Genomic DNA, 22,616 nt, shown 5'->3' on the forward strand with positions numbered 1-22,616 from the left:
AAAATTTAAAAGGAAAGAACCTGTGGTGCAAATTATTTCTGTGTAAGACAACAATTTGCACAGGTATGGGAACTGTTGCAGGAGCCACTCAGTGCGCCGCCTTCTAAGGACTGTCTCCATCTCCAGATTCCAAAGCTCCGTTCAAGAATAAAGCAGTGCTGGGCGATGGTGGCGCACACCTTTAATCCCAGCACTTGGGAGGCAGAGGCAGGCGGATCTCCGTGAGTTCGAGACCAGCCTGGTCTACAAGAGCTAGTTCCAGGACAGGCTCCAAAACCACAGAGAAACCCTGTCTCAAAAAACCAAAAAAAAAAAAAAGGAATAAAGCAGTATCTTCTTGACAATTGCAAAATCGTGAGCCTTAATTAGCTTAGTTATAACTCACACATCTTCTCAGTCAATCATTCTAGCTATGTTTCAGGAGATTTAAAAAATAGAGAAAGAAAAGCTTTATTACGCCCATCATAACAAAACTAGCTAATTCCAAGCTCCAGCTTTAAGGACTATTAGGTGGTTTTTACACTCTTCAAAAATTCCTACTATCAACAGTCTCCTTAATGAGCTTCTCCAGAAATAACCACAACCCCTACCCCCACAAAACTCTAAGATGTAAGAGTCTACAATGAAAAGAATGAATCTTAAACTTCAACTCAAGACAAATCTTAAAAAGTTTTCTACCAACGAAAAGAGGTTGTACAAGTCAGCTTTGGAAAACCTAATAATCATTAATCTATTTTCCACAATCATCTGTCTTCCCCAAAATCTCATCTCATTTGAGAAACAATTGTTACTAAATATTGTCTAGGTGCCAGGTGTTTGGGGCTTGAAATTTGAGGGGAGAGCTCAGCTCCCTGCCCTCCACACAGCAGCTGCAACAAAGGAGACAAGTGATGGGACTAAGAACCATCTGCTACCAGGACCAGATAGGAAACACATGTGCAAACAAACAAAAGACTGGTCCTGTTTACTTAGCCAACAACAGATAAAACAGTTTGCAATTATATGCTTCAGATGCAGAGAAAATTTTCTTCCGTTATGCCAAAATCATAAAAATTACACACAACTCTCCAAAGCCCATAGATCAATTATGATAGGCCAGAAAAGCCCTCTCCATCAACATGTCAAATATCCTCAGGAATTCAGGAAAATAAAAATGTAACCATCTCTGAGAGGTGAGTGAGGAAGGAGTAATAGCACTGACCATCGCAGGTCAGGAGGCTAAAAGTATGTTGTAACACAAACCTAGATTACTTCTTTCCATACAGTAAATGTTCAGAGAGAATTTCAATTTTAAGCTTATTTCGAGAAAAACAAAAGTATTCTAGTGCTCATATAAGTTTTGCATAGACGAATCACGTACTATGCCCAAGTCCCTGTAGGCCGTGGTATTAGCATCTGAAAATGCATAAAGAAGCCCGTGGCTCTGTTTCTCCACCAAGCAAGCCATGGATCTTCACAGCAATGTGAGGCTCACAAGGAATACCTAAGTCATCAAATTCTTTCATCAGCTCAGTAAACCATATCAGACCAAGTAGTTCTACCCCCCTCACACTCGATAAAGCAGAGATCATTTCTGCAAGAGCACACTGCCAAAGAGAGCAAAGGCAAAATCTGAAGCACCTGCACTGCCAGTCCTCTCCAATTTCACAGGAGCCAATTTTCCCTACCTGTCTCTGACCCACTAATTCACATAGCTTCAAGAAATACACCCACACTGCCTCTCCCTCCAAAACAAATAAGTGAATGTTTAAAGCAGTGTTTTTCTCCAGCAGGAATGCCATAAATGTTCAATGTATGTGCTAATCAACTGCTCAAGTGAAGCAGGTGACAGCATAACCCGCATTAAAAACAAAATCTAATATAGAACACAACTTGGAATCACAGGTGTTATCTATTCATAGTGTGTCCCCTGTGCTCTACCATTTGGGAGGCTGGGAAACAGCAAATACTTGCATCTCTCCCAGGGTAGAAGTTACGTTCCAGAAGCGGAGAGACCACAAATAAGTACACATTCCAACAATTTCAAGTGGGAAAGTGATGAGAATCAGGAAGGCTGCAAATGAAGACTATCTAGGATGACCTCCTGAGACGAACGCAATGGTACAATGAGGGAAGAAGCCACAAAGGCACTAGGACTGAGAAGAAGGGGAAGTGTGTATAATCAGCTGACCCAGGCACATTCAATATTCAAGAAGTGGAGCAGACAGAAGGAACAACAGGAGAAGAGGGACTGGAAACAAGTTTAGAGAGTTTGGGACAGGCAGGGTCAGGAAGGGTCAGGGAAGGTTGGTCCTGATAGACATTAGAGGACTCGGAGGCCTTGTAAGACGGTTGGTTGTCACTTAAACACATGAACTGACTCTAGCTGACCCTAGCTGATGTTTCAGTAGGGGTGTGAATAGCAAAGAAACAATGATCACACTGGCCAGGACTGAAGAGTTAAATTAGTGGTTAACAGTGCTGTTTGGCCTGGTGATAATAGCACACACTATTAATCCCAGTACTAGGGAGGAAGAGGCAGGCAGTCTTTATGAGTTCAAGGCCAGCCTGGTCTACAGAGTGAGTTCCAGGACAGCCAAAGGTACTTAGAAACCCCGTATCAAAACAAAACAAAAACAAAAAATGGCTGCTCTTCCAATGGACCCGAGTCGAGCTCCCAGCATCCATATCAGATGTCTCACACTTGCCTGCAGCTGCAGGCTGTAAAGAACCTAACACCCTCTTCTAAGGGGGAAGACATGCAAACGAATAAGCAATTAAAAAAAATTTTTTTAAAGAAAAGATCATGTCAGGTGTGGTGGTGCACACCTTTGATCCATGCACACGAGAGACAGAGGTAAGGCAAATCTCTGTGAGTTTGAGACTGGTCTGTCTACATAGTGAGTTCCAGGCCCGCCAGAGCTATACAATGAAACCCTGGCTCAAAACAATAAACAAACAAACAAACAAAACCACTAACAAACCCTCCTCACAAAAAAGAAAAACCTGAAGAAATCACAAGGGCTGACTGCACAAAGCCTGGTAAGGGAGGAGGCTTTCTGGCTGCAGCTCGCCATGGTAGATAGGATGGCCAAGATGGTAGCGGTAGAAAATGGAAAATGTCTGACTTCTATGGGCTTTTCAAATCTTTTCTATGATTTTGCTTACTTGTGTACAACTAGGCCAGCTTTCCAGGTGTTTTTAAAACAAAAGTAAACAGGATGTGATGATACACTAGCGGTGACAATGAAGTCACAGCAATGCTAAGGAATCTGGCTTGAACAGCTGATAAATGAAGCTACAGTTGTCTGAGATCTTCCAGCACAGTGGGAGAACACATGGTTCTGTTGTTCAACCTCAGCACTGTGGGGGGACAGGACACTCATACAGGATTCTAGTTCTCAATGATCTGGAGCTCCCTCTTCTGACCTCCACAGGCAATACATAAATGGTATACAGATATACATACAGGTAAAAGATCCATACACATAAAATAAAAAATTAATAAATCTTTTAAAAAATAAATTTGTGTTTCAATTTGGTTAATAAAGCATGAAACTAAAGGAGGCCATCGAGGAAGTAAATGAAAACATTTTGACAGAAATGCCAGCTTCACAGAAACACTTATTTCTCAGGCCTGAGTGATGGACATATAAAACACAACACAACACACTTCCCAAATCAGTGCTCTTAAGATTCAGCAAATAGTCAATTCTTTTCTTTGCAGTTTTCTGATCAATAACAAAATTTAGTAAGCAGGCTGAGTCTCGTTTTATCTAATCAAAGCCAATGACACAAACCACTCTGCTACTTCACCCTCCACAGCACAAAGCACGGGCAACACCTCACCCTGCTTCTCAGGACAAATTCAAAGGGGGCCAGAATTCCAGCTATGATCAGGGTCCAGGCGTCATTTAAGAAAACCAAGGCTCGCCAGGTGGTGGTGGCAGCGCACGCCTTTAATCCCAGCACTCGGGAGGCAGAGGCAGGTGGATCTCTGTGAGTTCCAGGCCAGCCTGGTCTACAAGAGCTAGTTCCAGGACAGGCTCCAAAGATACAGAGAAACCCTGTCTTTAAAAATCAAAAAGAAAAGAAAAAAAAGAAAAGAAAAGAAAACCAAGGCTCATGTGGGTAAGAGCACCTATGAAGCAAGCATGAAGACCTGAGTTTAAAGCCTCACCAACCACATACACCTCCAATTGTGGCTACAGACATCTGTAACTTCCATGTGCAAGGAAGTTGACTGGCGGGGCTTTCTGGCCAGAAACCTTACATCAGGCTCACTGAGAGATCCCATCTCAAAGGAATTAAGGTTAAAGATGATTTTTAAAGGGGGAGTGGGGCATGCAATGCCCTCCCTCCTCCAGCCTATGAGTGCAGATACAAAGACATACAGACACACACCATCTCTGGTGCGGTAAGGGCCATGCATTCTGACAGAAAGTATTTCACAGAGAAAGAGGCTTGGTTTCTGTTCTGAACTAACAGCTATAGTATTTTAAACAGGAAAACATAAAATATCAACTCCAGTGTAAGGTTTGCTTTTGCAAAAGAGTGGAATACACCAATGGGGGCTGCAGGAATCAACCTCAATAAAATATGAAAAACTTAAAGCACAAAATAATTAAAGTTAATCACATAATGAAGTAAAACACAAAAATATTTTCTCTTGAATCATGTATTTACTTATGCAAGAAAGCCTGATGCTTCCAAGTTCAGTCCCTGAGCTTTAATCATCTCAGTTGCTCAAGCCAGTCTCCAAAGCACTCAGAGAAATCTAATTAATTCTTTCTCGTTCAACCACGCACACACACACACGGACGCGCACACACACACACACACACACACACACACACAAATCTGTATTTCTCATATGTTCAATCACACAAAAGGTATTCTCAGGTTTTGTGGCTTACTGCTCCATCACCTGCTCTCACTATTCTCTCTGAAACTACAAAAACAGGATTTTTTTTTTTTTTTTTTTTTGGTGGTGGACTGGAGTGGCCTCTCTGATGCAGCTGGTCAATGTTTTTCACAGTCTACCATAGAATAATGTAACTGAAATGCAATTCATGCATCATACAATTGACTGGGTATTTTTAATTATATGTATGTATCTTTGTATGGTTATATGTGCACAACATGTGTTAGCTCAGGTCCTAACAGCAGTGAGTGCTCTCAAATGATGAACTATCTCTCTCACTCCACAACTGACCCTGTCTAAAGTGCACAATCCCATTTGCACCATTCCCTTTGAAAGATTACAAAACCCAGCAAGTCCTAACTGCTCCTCCATTTCTCCAGTCTCATCTCTCTCCGCCTGCTCCCACCTCCACCCTCTATGGTGGGCTCTGGCTGCCTCAAAACCCTGTCCTGTCCCTGGAAGCCACTTGACTATGAATAGTCTTCCCCTGCCCATAGTCTAACTTCTACTCACCCACAGTCTTTGGCCCTCCAAATCCAGGATTCCTCCGAGGCTCTTTCGAAGTCCAGCCTCGCCAAGCAATGTTGGTGCACGCCTTTAATCCCAGCACTCGGGAGGCAGAGGCAGGTAGATCTCTGTGAGTTCGAGGCCAGCCTGGTCTACAAGAGCTAGTGCCAGGACAGGCTCCAAAGCTACAGAGAAACTGTCTCGAAAAACTTAAAAAAAAAAAAAAACAAAAAAAAACCTCGAAGTCCAGCCTCTCATGCTGAACCATTCTGCCCATGAAATGGGTTTCCACAAATCTCTGTTGTTACTAGTGACTGACTTGTATCACTCTCCCAGTAACTGCAAAGTCTACCAATATGGATGCTGTAACACAAATCCCTCTAAAGGATTGCTCTCCTCAAATCCTCCTTTCTGTCTACTAACGCTCTGTAACACCAGCTGACAGGAATATCACCAGTGCTTTCTGAGAAGTCTCTTTTCCCTTAGATTCCTGGTCACTCAGGGGACCCACAAAGTCTTTCTGCCTGTGTACCCAGCTGCTCCTTTCACTGCTCACTGAGCATGAAGACCATCTCCTCTCAATGTCTTTCCTAAACACATCCAAACTAAGCCAACCTGCTAGCCCCAAAGAAATGACCTCTCCAGTACAGTCTACCCCTGACCTTTGCACATGCCAACTAGTAATACAAGCTGATCTCTTTAATGCTTTTCCTTCATTCTCAAATGCTAACATCAATAAATTCTGTCAGTGTAACTTATAAACTTCTCTCATCTGATTCATTTAAGCAACTAGCATGGCTTTCCTGGTGGGTTTCTTCAAATCCAGCCCTTCAGATCCCACTGTACTTTTTTGTGGGGAGGGGGGCTTATTTTTGTTTTGTTGTTGTTTTCAGACAAGATTTTTTTGTGTGTAGCTTTGGAGCCAGTCCTGGAACTCTCTCTGTAGACCAGGCTGATCTCAATCTCAGAGATCTACCTGCCTCTACCTCCCGAGGGCTGGGATTAAAGGTGTGCACCACCACCACCACCACCAAGCTATAATTCTTTTCTACACTATAGCCAGGGTCTCCTTTTTAAAGAGCTAATAACATCAACATCATGTTAATCCCACCTTCAATATTTCAGTGTCCCTAGTTTAAAAAAAAAAACACACTATAGCTGCAGCATATTCTATGGGATTTCTGTCCTTCCCTGGCTTCATCTTACACCTCTTTTGCACACTGACATTCATATTTGGTCCTTGGGGTACACAGCCCTGCCTCTGTACACCTTTGAAGATCTGCCAACTTAGCCTCCTCTGTGAAGCTCTTCCTTCTGTTGCCTTGCCCCTCTCCTTCCCTTTAGTTTATAGCTCAATAGGAACTACCTCACAACATGATGGACTGTCCGGAATTTTTAAGGTTTAATTTCTTCACAACACTTTATTCAACTAGAATTTTACATTTATTAACTTTTGTCTTCACTTTCAAGCTGGACGTTCCTTAAAATACTTATTTTAAAATTCCTGATTCACTCCTGGCACATGAAGACAAGGGATGAATAATTACTTCTTCCTTCCCACTCTCTTACATAAGTGGGATCTATAAAGAGGCCATCATAAGATTGCCGTGGGAGTAACTGAAGCAGCACTTAAGCTGTCTAAGCCATAAACACCATGGTAAGAAGCAACCAGAACAGCACTGTGGGCGAGAGGACTTTAATAATTTAAAGGGTATCCAATTAAACAGCTTCCCTTAATGGCAACCATGGCAGGAGAAGCAGAAGGAGTTCTTATGTTTTAAAAGAGGGCAGAATGCACACTGGAAGCATCAAACTAATATGGGGTCGGCCTAGAGAGATGGCTCAGCAGTTTCAAGTACACACTGTTCTTAGAGATAACATAGCCAGAGTTTGATTCCCAACACCCACATGTAACTCTCGCTCCAGGAGATCTGATGCCTCTATAGGTACCTGCATTCATATTCACATACAGACACAAACACACACCTATACATAATTAAGTATAACAAAAATGTTAGAAACTGTTTTAGCATTTTCATTTAAGGAAAAAATGAGCCAGGTGTGGTGGTGTATGCCTTTAATCCCAGCACTTGGAAGGCAGCAGGCAAGCAAACCTCTGAATTGGAGGCCAACCAGAACTACACAGAGAGACCCTATCTCAAAACAACAAAAAGCCCTCAGTGAGCAGCATGGGTCTTCCTTCCAAGAAAAGCAGTTGCAGCCTGGATGCAACAGAAAGCTTCAGAGGTCAGCTACTACTGCTGGTGGCTCCCTTTCAAAGGGAAATCAATTTTCTTTACCTGTTCTCTTTCATATCAACATGTCTAGGAGAGAAAATGTAATGACTTCGCTCTAGAAAAGGAAATGCCATTCTGACACTTGTATTCACGGTGTGAGAAATCAGGTATTCTCATACATAGCCACCTGCTGCGGAGACTGCCTCAACACGTGTCAGGAGTTACTGACAAAGCTGCAAGGTGACACTGAAACATGGCATCAGCAGATCTGTAAGTCAGGGAGAGACAAAGCCTTCTCATCTGAAACTGATGTGACACAGATGGTGTAAAGTGGGCCCGCCTGGCCAAGCCTAACCATCCAAGTGGGACAAGCCCCCAGAACAGTTCACTACCTGCGTGGTCAGTAACTACGATCACAATCAATACCTCTGGAGTCTGTATATGTGTTCTCAGAATTCAGAGCTTACTGAAAAAACAAGGGGGTCAAACGCAGAACGCAGCCTTTGTAGTAAGAAGCAGGAAGCCAAGGCAAATGCTTTTGCTTTCACATACAAGGAAGGCTAGATGCTGAGCGGCACTTCCTTAAACAAGCTTTGGGAAAAAAAACTGGGAGAACTAAAATTAGTGGAACACCAAATAAAACACTGAATTTCCTCCCAAAAGAGATAGTAAAAAGTACCCAGAAACAACACAGAGGATAAGAAAGTACTCAAAACAGCAAAACCTTAGCAAACAATTAACATCTCAGTTAAAACGTTAAGAACTGTATTTTAGGGGCTCTCAGGGTAAAAGTACTCTTCTAGTGGACCCAGGGTTAGTTTCTAACACCCACATGGCAGGCTGTAATATAATTGGCAATGCTGAAGCATGCATGGGCAACCCACATATGGCGGTTCTGCTGAACTTGTCCATATTGGGTCTAAGTTGTCTAAGTTGATGAGGACTGATCAGGTCTCTTCCTCAAGAGGTCACCATATCTCATTACAGATGGTTATGAGTCCCCATGTGCTGTGGGACAATGGTCTGTACCCTGTCACTTGTATTTTAAATAAACGCTAATTGGTCAATAGTCGGGCAAGAAGTAGAGGCAGGGCAAGGAGAGCAGGAGAATTCTGGGAAGAGAGTCAGTCTGCAGTTGTCACCCAGACACAGACGAAATCAGACACAGAGCAAGCAAGATGTGACTGGCTAACACAGACAAGTATTATGGGCTAATATAAATTAGAAGAGTTAATAAGAAGCCTGAGCTACTAAGCCAATCAGAGCATAATTAATGTAGACCTCTGTGTGATTTCTTTGGGATTGAATGGCTATAGGAAAGGGTGGAAACCTCTGTCAACACCCATGTGGTTGCTGGGAATTGAACTCAGGACCTCTGGAAGAGCAGGCAGTCCTCTTAATCACTGAGCCATCTCTCCAGCTCCACACACCAGCCCCTACTTGTCTGTAACTCCAGTTACAGGGAATCAGATGAAGGCTTCCTTGGGTACAAGGCATACAAACATGGTGCACAGACATACATGCAGACAAAATACTCATACACATAAAAAAATTAAAACAAAAAAACTATTTTATCATTATAATCTGAAGCAGAAATATCCACAGATGAGATGCCCCAGGATATTTCCAAGAAAATATTTAGAACCTTGAGGGTTGTGTGTACATGTGCATGCACATGTGTGAGAGCATGTGATGTCAGTACACTTATGGATAGAGACCAGACATTGACATTAAGTACCTTCTTCAGTTGCTCTCTACCTAAATCTCTTGCTCCATCAACACAGCAAGACCAACAAGCCAGTAAACTTAAAAACCCATCTGTTTCCCAGAGCTAGCGTTACAGATGTGTGCTGCCACATCTGGCTTCTTACATGAGTGCAGTTAATTCAAAATCAGGCCCTTGTACTTAACGCAGCAGACACCACTTTACCTCCTCAGCTTTTGCTTGCCTACACTATCAAATGTGAAGCCTTTGCTCATCACACGCAGAACTGTTGTGCCTTGTACATGGCTCATAGCTGTTTATTCTATTCAGCCTAAGAAGAAAAATCCCCAGTTCACTCTAAACAAAGGCTTCTCTTCAGTGGAGCTCAGTGGAGCTCGAGAGTTCTTTGTGCGGGGGGGGGGGGGGGGGGGGGGGGGGGGGGGGGGGGCCTGTGCTGTATGCATGACAGGATGCTTAGCAGCAGTCCAGGTCCCAAACCAAGTGGATTCTGCTAGCACAACTCCAAGTTCTAATGAGACCTCTAAAAAGAAAAATCTCTTCAGATATTGCCACATAGCCTCTGTAAAACAAATTTGCCCACAACCGAGAACCAAATACCTATTTTGCTTTCTTCAAAATACCTATTTTGTTTTCTTGAAAATTATGCCAGACTAACATGAAATCCACAGAACTAATATTATTACTTTCTTGTCCAGCTAGCTATGGGGAGGGGCAATAGCATTACAAATGCTCTAATGTGTTCTCTAAAATAAACTGAACTGCCTGAAACAGTAATTACATAGATGTCTCAAGCTGAATTAGGAAAACAGAAGCAAATATACTGAGAATCTGAAGACTGTTAGGAGCAATCACTCTCTGGTGACCAGTTCTGCTCCTGGGGACAGGAAGGGGCTTTAGTCATTGCGCAACCCAAGAGAAAATGAGAAGCCAAAACCAGGGAAATCAAATGCCTATCAACCAAGTACCTGGTCTAAATGGAGGAAAGAATTTTGAAGCTTGCTTTCCCATAGCACAACTGGCAATGGTGGCGCACGCCTTTAATCCCAGCACTCGGGAGGCAGAGGCAGGCGGATCTCTGTGAGTTCGAGACTAGCCTGGTCTATAGAGCTAGTTCCAGGACAGGCTCCAAAGCCACAGAGAAACCCTGTCTCAAAAAACCAAAACTAAGAAAGGAAAATAAAACTTTAAGGACAAAGCAAGAGGCTGCAGAAGTGGCTCAATTGGTGAAGTGCTGGCCCTAAGAGCATCAGGAACCGACTTCCCCAGAACTCACATGAAAATGCCAAGCAGGATGGTGTGTATTTGTAATCCCAGCAGCACTGTTGAAGAAAAGATGGGAGGATTCCTTTGGCTCACTGGCCAGCTAGCCTAGCCTAATTAGTAAACATGCCAATGCAAGACTCTCTCCAAAAAGGAAGTAGATAGACTTGCTGAGGATGAAACCCAAGGTTATCCTCTGGCCCTCACATGCACAAGTATCTGAAGTCAGTCACACAAGAACACGCATTGTAGGATTCCTTTATATGACAAGTGCAGAAAGAAAAACAGAAAGCAGACTGCTGGTTGCCTAGGACTTCAGGGAAGAGAAAACGATTTTCTGCTGAGGATGTAATATTTCCTTGGGCATGGTGGAAATGTTCTAAAATTACAGTGATAGTTGTCAATATCTGTGAATATACTTGAAGTAGGTAAGTTATAAGGCAAGTACATTATATAAAAGCAGAAACATTATAGCTGTGTAAGAGAAGCTCGGGCTCTGCACCAGCAAAGATGCATTAGTCTGTGAAATTCACAAGGACAAGCTGCACCTCTGTGAATGAGGAAAGCCGCACTTCAGGATGTAAAAACAGTCAAGCACATAAAGTTCTAATCATGAAATGCTGATCGTGATAAGGCCATCTGGACTGTAGCAACCTTCAACAAGCAAGAAGCCAGGTCAGTCTTACTCCCTCTGTATCACGCACTTAGAGAATAAGGTAAGCAAGGCTCTAAGATCCCCAAGCCAGAAGCAGTCATGGTACATGAGCTCTTAATGTCTGATGAAGGAAATAACAGGGCAAATTTTATACCAACACGATTACACTTCATACACACATAAGATTTCTAATTCATGGGGACAAATCATATCAAAGGAAGATGGAAGCATGAGACGCACTGGAGCAGGACCACTTACACACTTCACACATTGTCAGGTGAAAGGTCTGGGAAGGCAGAAGCCTAAGTGAAACCTCAATCTGCTGTTTTCTATGTCCAAGTCATTCTAAGTGGGTGTAATTCTTTCTAAGGTTGGCCAAACTTACTGACCTAGAAATCTTAGTGAGCCTTGTGTGATTCAAAGACTAAGGCAGAAAAGCCACTAGAACTATTCCTTTCCAGATCCCAGCAACTGCTGGTTGCCCAGGGAGGAGAAGGCTTGTAGAATTTCCAGAAGCTGGGAGACAGCACTTAAAAGTACAGAAGCTATAAGACCCACCATCGAATAACATCTCTAGAGCAGATTTTTCTGTCAATTTCTCCCTCATTTCAGCACTGCCCAAGAAACTCTAAATACATAGAATCCCATAATCTCTAAACCCATAGAACCAACCCACAATCTAGTAGGAAAGGGAAGACAGCAAAATGCTGTAATAAACAGTATTTTAATTAAGATAAACACTACGAAGGAAAGGGTAGGTACAGTGATGAGGAGGTTATTAATTTATTTAAGGCAATCACTAGCAAGAAGTCATTTGCCATGGAGTAAAGAATCGTGAAGGAGGTGGCATTCTGAGATGAGAAACAGGCAAATTCAAAGGCCTAAGACAGGAACCCCCTTGTAAAATGTCAAGGTGCTGAAGAGGCTGAGGACAAAGAAGGATTAGAGAGATGGAGGGGCAGCTGGATAGCATCTGTCCAAAGCAGAGAAAGCCTGGAGCAGTATTTGTCTTCAGAAATCTGGAAAAAATCTGAGCAACATGTTAACAGACCCCTGGTCTAAACTCCTGAGGTTAGGAAACAGTTAACTGTTAGGCAAAGCAGTGGTTTGGTTCAAGATGCACTCTGCAATCATCTGTGTATGTCAAGAGACTAGGCATGAAAGGAAACAAGAGAGAGTCAAGAAGGCAGTAGGATTAGGCTCACACTTAGAAAGGAAGAGTCTCCACCGACCCATATAGGAGAAAAAAAAAAGAAAAAAGGAATTTAGAATGTGTTAGGTCTGAGCTGCCTTGCAGATAAAATACAGGCATGGGTTAAAAGGTCAGAAAGCTCTGGCTTACATTTAAATCTAGCAGGACAGAAACAAGACAACAACCACGAGACAGGGTGGTATCAAAATGAACCATTTGTAATAAGAGTCAAGGTAGAAAAGAACACACGGAGGCTGGATCCCCTGCCAGACACACTGCTTACTTACATACACCAGGTATGATGGCACAGCACTTGAGAGGTATAGGAGGAACACAAGGAGGGGTGTGGGGAAAAGAGAAAAAAGAAAAACTGAAATAAATAGGGTATTATGGACAAGCCAGTAAGTTTGTGAAGGAGGTGGAGGAGCTGTGTGAGGATGTCATTGGAAACTCTTACATGGAAACAATACACCCATCTATTCACAGAGAAACTCTCAGACTTAACAAGTGACTATGGACAAATTCAACATCAATGCTGCTACCAAATGCTACATTTAATAAAATCTAAGCAGCTCCAGTCCTGGCTGGTTCCCACTGGAGGAAGATACATCAGATGGAAACACTTCCCCCTGCTGTTTCTCACGGAAATACAACAGCTGCCCAAATGAAAACTTTTGCCAAGCTAGAAAAATAAAGGAAGAAAAATTGTTCAAATGATTCTCACACTACAAATTAATGAACAGCGTTACAAGACTGCAAAAACAGCTTTCTAACATTTTAAGATTCACTTAATATAGTAAGCACACAAGTGAAAAAACAAAATTTTGGGCTGGGAAGATGGCCCAATAGGTAAAAGCACTTGCTTTGAATGCCTAAGAAGTTGGGATTCACCCCCTAAGGTAGAATACCATATACTTTTAATCCCAGGCAGTGAAAGACTGTCTCAAAGAGAAATGGCCAGGGCAATTGATTGGTAAAAGTACTTACCACAAAATCTGACGGCCTGAACTTGATGCCTGGAACCCACATGGTAGGAGAAAATAAAGTAACTGCTGTCCTCTGAGCTCTGCATATGTGCTATGAGCATCCACGCACACAAAATATACACACATATGCACTACACATGTGCAAACAACAGTAAGTAAAGAAAAAGAGTGGGCATCACTACCAAACAGTGCCCAAGGCCGCCTTCAAGCCTCCGCATACACATGTGTACACTTAGGCACACACGGGTGAAATTTCAACCACAGGAAACAAAGTGAGAGGTGGTGAGAGGTTTCACCAGCAATACAAAAGTAGGTATCACAAGCTGAATCTGAGAGGATTAAGTGAAATAGGCAAACATGACATATTTTTTATGAAAACAGGTTTTTAAATACCTGATAAGTAGGCTTAATAAGATTTTCTTTTTTAAAAAGATCTGTGTGCAAATTATTTAACAGTAGAAGTTATTTATTAAACAGAAAAGGCTAAAAATGATTTACAGCCAGGGGCACAGTTCAGTTGGTAAAGTGCTTGTATAATATCCCTGAAGCCCTGGGTAAACTCCCCAGCACTAGATAAACCAGGCATGGTGACAAATGGCTATAAATCCCAGCACTTGGGGAGGAAGGGGGGTGGGGGGGCGCAGAACAATCCAGCTAGACCCTGGAGGAGGATGTGCCGGACAGAGATGGGTGGAGAGGTTAGATGTCCACATGCAAGTTTTCAAAGAGTAAAGTGGTTAATGAGGAAACATACCTCAGGAGTAGAGATCCTGCAGACTATCATCTGCCTCCTGCTGGGCAGTCCCCTGTCCCTTTGACTACAAGATCTTAGAAGGAAATACTCAAAATAAACGTCACTAACAAATCTAACATAAGAAACATGGCAGCACCCTTAGATCAGGTATTTACAACAGCAATCTTTAATATTACTTGAAAGTAAAATATTAATTCTACATGCCAAAAACAGGAATAAAGGAACTTGAGATATGTAATCAATGGTATGTAGAATTAGGGAGGCAGCAAGTATAGACTCGGAATAATTTTTAAATGTCTACCCTTGAGTCCAAGAATAAACCCACCCTTCACATTACAGTAGTAACTTGTTTGTGACAACCAGCTTTATAGGATAATAAAACGCCTTCACAGAGAGCAGACCCCAGCCCTACAAAGCACCTCTCCAGTGAAAAGCTCGTTTAGCCCCTATTCCAAGCACACCACCCAAGATTTAAAGGAACCAGTACAAGAGCACATCATGAGTTTCCTACAGAAATGTAACACCTCCCTATAGTAGTCTGTTCAGATCTTGGGAAGAGAAGGTCATTACTTTAAAAACCATTAATTTGTAAGACAAATGACTCCAAAAGATAAGTGCCAAAAAAAGAAAAATATTATGTTTCTTTAAAGAATGAGATAAGAAAGGTTAATGCTATAAATACTTTTATATTGAAAGTATGCTTAAATTAAATTGATAGAATATGATCTTAAATGTCAGCTTTAGTTTAATAACATCTACAAAGGTACAGCTTCTCCATAAACCACCAGCTTAAGCAAGGCTTCATCCTGACATTTATAAATTATTAACACAGGCTGTAAGTATCACTAGGTTAAGAGATAACCCCTTGATTTATAGAACTGAACATTATCATTAAAAGAAATTTTATTTAATTTTTTTTTAAGGTTAAAAAAAGAAAAAGCAGCGGCAGTTTTTCAGTCTAAACCACATAAATACTATTGGTGGTAGAGGAGGAGGAGACCTGAGTAACTAGGCAAGGAAGCAGAAGGCAGGAAAAGGAGTAGCCTCAGTTCTACAGAAAGCTAGAGCAGAACAGACAGATCACTGTAGAATAGTAACTGGTGACACTGAGCCCAAGTGCAGGCCACAGAGATTGAACTTCCTCCATAGGCAAGCAGATAGCCCATCAAAATTGGCAAAGGTCATGTGCTGACAGGCTTAATCAATACCACACAGCTATTTTTTTTCCCTAAGCTTTGATCTCATATAGTGCAAGATAAAAAGACAGTACAGCAATGGACAGATATGTTAATTAAATACAGCCTGGATCCCAACTGTTCAAAGCTAAGTCCCCTTGATCAATTTCCTCAATTTTGTAGTCAAGGAAAAATTAAACCTATAACGAAATGCTCATTCCATACACTACAACCAACCACAAAAATACCAGATGCTCAGTTTATTGCCCAAAGTAAAGACATACTGAAGAACTCTAGGCTCTGGTTACCTTAAAAGTTTCCTGGAAAATGCAAGCAACACTTCAGAACATAAACTGCCAAGTAACCTGAAGTGGGGGGCTGAAATGTAACAGGAACAGAGTTGCAACAACACTCTCAAGAATAATTCTCTCATACACACCAGCAAACCAAACTTCTTAGGGAAAGCTTTCAATGGAAAAACTGCCACTTTTGGTTCTAGTTAATCTGACCACATCTATGAGACCCGGGGAAATGCAGACTTCTTTCCTTGCTCTCCCCCTAACTTACTTTGCAAATTCCAAAGGGACAGCATGATTAACCACCTAGACACTGTGTTGTAGCAATCAGCAATTCATGGTATTTTTTAACCAGTTGAATATGATGTGTGCTGTGTCTTTCCTATAGGTGTGTCACTTCTAATATCTTAAACAAAATGACAAGACACAAACGATGTAAGAATCACTTCAAAATATATAAAATTGCAGACTTATGGAAAAGATCCAATAATATTAAAGGGCAGATTTCATCTGCAAAAAAAGCACAGAAATCATCACTGGTAAAAGATTTTTAGGTGCTGGAGAGATGGCTCAGTGGTTAAAAGCATTGCCTGCTCTTCCCAAGGTCCTGAGTTCAATTCCCAGCAACCACATGGTGGCTCACAACCATCTGTAATGAGGTCTGGTGCCCTCTTCTGGCCTGCAGGCATACATGCAGACAGAATACTGTATACATAATAAAAAAAATAAATTTTTTTAAAAGAAGATTTTTAAAGCATTCTGAGAGTCCCACCCCATCCCCTAGACCTAGATGAGCTCTCCTCTCCACTGTGATCACCAATAAGGTCCTGTAGTCTCTGCACTATAAACACTTCCTACACACAGGAGGCTTGGCCAACAACCTGATGGGATGAAAACCACATCTGTCTGGAATTTGAAACGTTGCAAGCAAGCAAGGACATATCAGAAGTGCAATGAGGTAAGAAACAGAAAAAGGGTAGGGTGGCTGTGTAGGTACTACCTGTGTCAAGCTCTTCATGGAACTAACTACCAGACAGCAGGAAAAACAATCTGACTCCAGAAAACAGGAGAACAGGAAGAAATAAAGTCAAAGGAATGACTGTGACAAGCTGAGAGGGCATAAGATGAAGACACAGACTGTTCGGAGACCTTCTGACAGGTAGCCCCAAATCAACAAGCACATTATTATTACTAAAATTTCTGTGTAGCTGGATACAGCAGGCACACACCTTAAATCCCAATACTCTGTGAGTTCCAGGACAGTCAGGAATAAGCAGTGAGAGCCTATTTATAAATAATCAAAAACCAAACAAACAAACAAAAATTCTGCAAAGTGAGTGTGGGACACATTGTTTTATAAATATCCCTAATATTTAATCTGTTATCGTCTAAAAGTCCCAAAAGTCCACAGGTGAGAACACTGATCAAGTTGGTCATCAATAAAATCAAAACCTACAGAAATGCAGTAAATTCCAGTGCAAATTGTATCATTACAAAACTTACAAATGGCCAATGCCAATTCCTACCCCAAGGAAGAAGAGGAAGGGGGAGGAAATAAGGACATGAAAAAAACAAGAATATAGCTCAATTTAACCAGTCCTAAGATATATGACTGACTACTGTGCTGATTTGAAAAGATAAGAAACAGGGTCAAGTGACCCCTGTTACCATGTTCCTAGGTCAGGTCAAACAACCATGTGAAGACAGCCCTTTCAAAAAAAAAAAAAACCTCCTAAATTGAGAGCCCAGTATCTTTTACAAAAAATAAAGGAGAGCTGGGTATGGTGGCACATACCTGAAGCCCAAGTATTCAGGAGATACCGTGTTTGAAGTTAACCTGGGCTACATTAAAAAAAAAAAAAATGTCTGTCTCAAAAAGACCAAAAGTAAGAGAAAGCTACCAAAAGCTTTCTCCATGTAAAAAGCTTGCCTAGCATGTGATGAGCCCTGGGTTCAAACCCCATTCCCAGGAACTAAGTAAATACATAAGCAGTAAACAAGAATCCTAGGGAGAAAGTCTTCATCCTAACACCACCCTCAGGGACCTCTGCTTCAGTGTCCCTTTCATCTAGGCTCCTCACCAGTGCAAAAGGCAGAACCCACTTCCAATTAACCAAAGGACTGTCAGGACAGCATGCAAGTGACCATTAGCTGCTTCCTCTCTTGGCACAAACTGGAAGAAAATGTGAAGAGAAGCTCTATGAATTTCTAGTCCTTTCACTTATCTTGGGCCCCAAATCTTACACTTCATAAATACAAAGACTACCTAATCTTTTGTCTTAAGTTTTAATATTTTCAATTCAGAGCCTGTATATAAAATAAATACTCTCTTCTTTCAGAAAAGGGCTACTCTGGTCATCCTTCCTTCCCAACTCATCAATACAAGCCTTCCATGGGGACATGCTGTGCTTGGGCTTGCCCCTTCCTAATAAGACAAAATGATGATAAAAATAAACACCATAGGCCTGTGAGAAGACAATCTATGTAAAGCACCAATCCATACATACAGTACTCAGCAAATACTAGTTATCACTGGTGATAGAACCAGCAACCAAGGGTCTCCAGCGAACATATGCTTTGCTAATGAGAAGCTTGCCTTAGCTCCTCTAAAAGACCCTCGTAGGTCCAAGTCAGTCAACTTCCTCAGCCTAAAGAACCCACAAGAGTAGGCAGTAGGCTATATTTACCCAGAAAGGACTCAAACATTTGATGAGCACAATCTATTTGACTTCATTTTTCATTAGTCACTGAAGAGCACAGATTCTGAAGGCAGGCTGATATGGTTCTCATTGGTAGCTTTTTGATGCTGATTTTGTCTTTTGCTTTTTAAAAAAAAATTGTTTATAAGCACATTTGTGTGCCTGTTGTCGGTATACGCTATGTGCAAGGGAGCCCCATAGAGCTTCAGATCCTCTGGAACTGGAGTTACAGAGAATTATGAGGTGCCTGATGTGGGTACTGGGAACCAAACCTAGGCCCTGTGCAAGAACATCAAGAATTCTTACCTTTGGGGGGGGGGGGGGGGGGATTCGAGACAGGGTTTCTCTGTGTAGCTTTGGAGCCTGTCCTGGTACTGGGATTAAAGGCATGAGCCACAACTACCTGGACTCCTTTTTAAAATACTTGTTTAAAAGGCTACTAGAGGTTTTATCTTAAGTAAACAGAAGCTCTTATCTTACACATAATAATACCTTTATGCTCCCCATTCACCCCAAATATCGCTAAAAGAAAATAAATACAAAAATCAAATGTAGCTAACACTGTCCCAGTTGTTACTCATTCAAGGTCACAGCACTCAATTAAGACTGCTCTCGGGCGGTGCAGGCAAATAGCTGGCTGCTAGCTGCAAAATGTCTGCGGAGTTAATTAAACAAAAGTTAAAAGCCAGTTCCTTGATCACATTCCTCACATTTTAAGTGATTTCAAATCAAGTATGTGTGTCCAGCAGCTACTATATCAGAGACAAAACATGTCTGTCACCACAGAAAGTCCATTTCCACTGATCTAAAGGTGAATATGCGTAGGTAAAAAAATATTAAGAATCCTATTTCATCAGTAAAGCTCTCTCTTCTAATCCACCCTAAATTGCTTCTGGTAAACCATGGGACTTAGTTTTTGTCTCTCACAAAGGCAATACATCATAATTCTGAGAAAAGAGAGCAGGAGTCACATAGCAATCTGAATCTCTGTCTTCTATTCTTTCAGCAATTTACACAACTTGACCTGAGGAAAAAAGAACATTTCCCCACTATAGCTTGTTCAATACAGCCACACTTGCCGGGTCTTGATCACAAGTTACACTGTCTTATATGGTCAACATTCTCTTCGTAAATTCTCCTTTCCATATCAAGTGCCCCTGGCTCCCTCAATGTATTATCCTATCATTCACAACAGAGCTGACACAGTCTCTAGCAGACAGGCTGTATATAATGACAGTCTGAAAAACTCATGAGTTTATCCACTCTCAGGGCTCCTGTGATCCCCTGTACAACAGTCCTGTGGGTGTGCAAGAGACTGCCTTTCCTTCATCATAAAAACAAAGCCTTGATTTCTGCAAAGTCAGTAAGTTACCTCTGCATTTACAACACAGAATGATAGCCAGAGCTGTTTTTCTGTAAGACTGAGCATTGAGGGATATATGTTTTCCTTTGCTTTTTTTTTTTCAAGAATGTAACAACACTGCAAAGCACTCTGTGAGAATTACACCAGCCTGACCTTTCATTGTTTGAGTATCACAGGGGCCTCATGCACAGGAAGGAAGCCAGCAGAAGGACCTGTGACTCAGAATTCACATGCCTTCACATGTCTGAACAAGAGCCAGGAGTGGTGGTACACACCTTTAACCCAACACTCAGGGAGTCAGAGTAGGTAGATCTCAACGAGTTCAAAGCCAACCTGGTGTATATAGCTAGACCCAGGTCAACAAAGTCTATAAAGAACTCCTGTCTCGAAAAAAACAAACTAAAGAACTTGAACAATAAAGTTTTCATAACGTAATACAACGGTAGAGATTTTAAAACAAGAACCTAAGTAGAGTTTTGAGGAACATAAGAAAGGAAGTGTCCATGGAAGACCTCCCGAAGAAGGAGACAGCCAGTGGGGAGCTCAGGAAGCAAGATAAACTTGTTTTTGTTTGGTGATTACTATTCTGACTTTTTGGATTATTATTTTATTACAAGCAGAAAACACTTTGAGTGTCTGCACTATATTTCTCTGGCACACTTACTTCTTTTTGCCTTCAAGTCCCAGACATTGATGGTCACTGAGCAGAAAGGCCAGTTACCTGTCACCAGAAGAAGACGATGCATGAACAGCTGTTCCCTTCTAGCCAAAAAGAAACTTATGACTTTGAGAAAATACGCAAAACTGAGAATGATGGTGTGCAAACAAAATTTCCCTGGGGAATTCTAGCTAGCTTGACTTCAAAGAATTGGGTAAGACTTTCACAAGCAGGAAGGAATGATTTAAGAACAAGACAGAAAGGCATATGGATCTTTAAAAAAAAAAAAAAGAGGAAGAAGTCTGTTGTCAAGCTGAGTAGTCAGGAAACCAGAACTGTGGGCTCAAGGCAAATGGAAATAGAGTCTGTAAAATGTAACAGCTGTTTAAAGGGGTGGGGATGGGGGGAGACATGGACATCTGACTCAGCCAGGATGAAAGGAAAAGAAAGAATTAAACCGCTCCCCCAGGAGGGTGAAGCCAAGTACTGATTTAGTAGTAAGAGCACGGTTATTCACCACTCACCTCCAGACCAGGTTGGAAACTGCAAACTAAGATTAAAATCCACAAAAAGAGTGGGCATGTGAAGTAGCATGTGTGCATGTGCGTGTGCATATCCACGCGCACGCACACACACACACACCACTTCTCACTATTAGGAGCCAGAAAGTCCCATATTCTGCATTGACGCATGTTTGTTTGTTTGTTTGTTTGTTTTAAAGCAAATACTGTACAAATGCTCAAATACAGGTCAAATTTTTCAAAGGCTTAACCATCTGCCTGGGAAATCAAAGAAGGGAACTGAGAAAATATAAAACAGAACAGAAACAAAATAAAAATCTGAAAACACTTCATAAACTAATTATAAGCACTAACAGAAAGAAATAGTAAAACTGGGACAGTCCCAAGAAATAGATTTCCTAAGCTTTTAAAGCCATTTGTCTTTCCCAACCTTCACATAAGAGGAAGATAAACCACTCAGAAAGAAAAATAAAGCAGGAGAGAAAGCAACAACAGCAGGAAGCTGCAGACAACGCCTTGCAGTGGGCAGGCACCACAACCACAACCATGCAGGAAGACTACACAAAAGAAGTAAATTACTGGAATCTCATGGGCAACTATTCAGATACTAAATTATTTATAATAACCAGGGAATATTTACATTAATATTTTTGTCAAGTGCCTTGAATCTAGGGTTTCAGAAGCCACTGTTTACCTACTCATTTTGAAAAATAAGATAGTTTGGATCTTCGGTTTAAGTAGGTTTTAATTTCCATAGTAAATATTTAACTTTAGAACATCTAACATTATGGCAAAAGGGCAAATATTTACTTGACTTAACCATTATATATTATTCTATTTCCCCTATAAATACACAATGTAAGGTGAAACCTAAAATTCATGCCTAAATTTGGTCACAGATTAAAATATGCTTTTAAATTTATAAGGGCAACCAGTCTATATACCATAGCCCTTTTACTAAATCAAAATAATCAAATGATATTTTTAAATACTCTAACAGCACACAGGGATTTTTAAAAGATAGTCAACTCAAATAACTAATATAGGTTTTTTTACATGCTGTGTATGTGTGATACTGTTTTTGTTAAGGATTGACAAGATCTCACACCTAGGCCACAGGCTGTATCACTGAACCACACTGTCATCTGCACTATCCCTGGACATTCACAGGTCTCAGTCCAAAGACAGAAGACCATCTTGGATTGGAGTTCTACTGTAGGCCACCATCAGGGAAACAGGACCAGAATGGAGGAGAACAAATGCTCATCCATATTGGAAGAGTAGAGCAACCACAATCGTTCAACTTGGTTTAGGTTTAAATACAATCCTCTCCACAGCAGAACAGATCTCCACACGCTCTAGCTTCACTGCGACCCGGAAAGCTCCACTAGGATGGCAGATTTCAACACATGCAGCTATGCTGCCAGCAGCCCACACTGACAGACAGGGATTTCCGCCTTTGTTAACCACAGGCTTTGCCCTGAACAGAAGCTCTGTCATAACTTGAGATTAAAGTCTGTGTGGCAAGGACTTGCTCCTTTCCTTACTTAAGAGTACAGGCAGTGTGTACCTGGCCAGTAGATATGTTCCTCATAATTTCCTGACTAGTAATTTACGTACTATGACAGAATAAGTTCTTCTCAATTCAATATAAATTGTGCTAACAAGCACAGCATTTGGAGTT

At 41.4% G+C, this 22,616-nt stretch overlaps 1 protein-coding gene across 10 annotated transcripts in view; it reads right to left on the reverse strand.

Moving 5' to 3' along the window:
* Positions 1-22,616, reverse strand: part of LOC121447913 (arginine-glutamic acid dipeptide repeats protein) — a 372,377-nt gene that overhangs the window by 245,881 nt on the left and 103,880 nt on the right. The window lies entirely within an intron of this gene.

The sequence above is a fragment of the Microtus oregoni genome, unplaced genomic scaffold (genome assembly GCF_018167655.1).
Source record: "Microtus oregoni isolate MIOR12 unplaced genomic scaffold, Mior012 000005F_ref0000423, whole genome shotgun sequence".
In the NCBI taxonomy this organism is placed as follows: Eukaryota; Metazoa; Chordata; class Mammalia; order Rodentia; family Cricetidae; genus Microtus; species Microtus oregoni.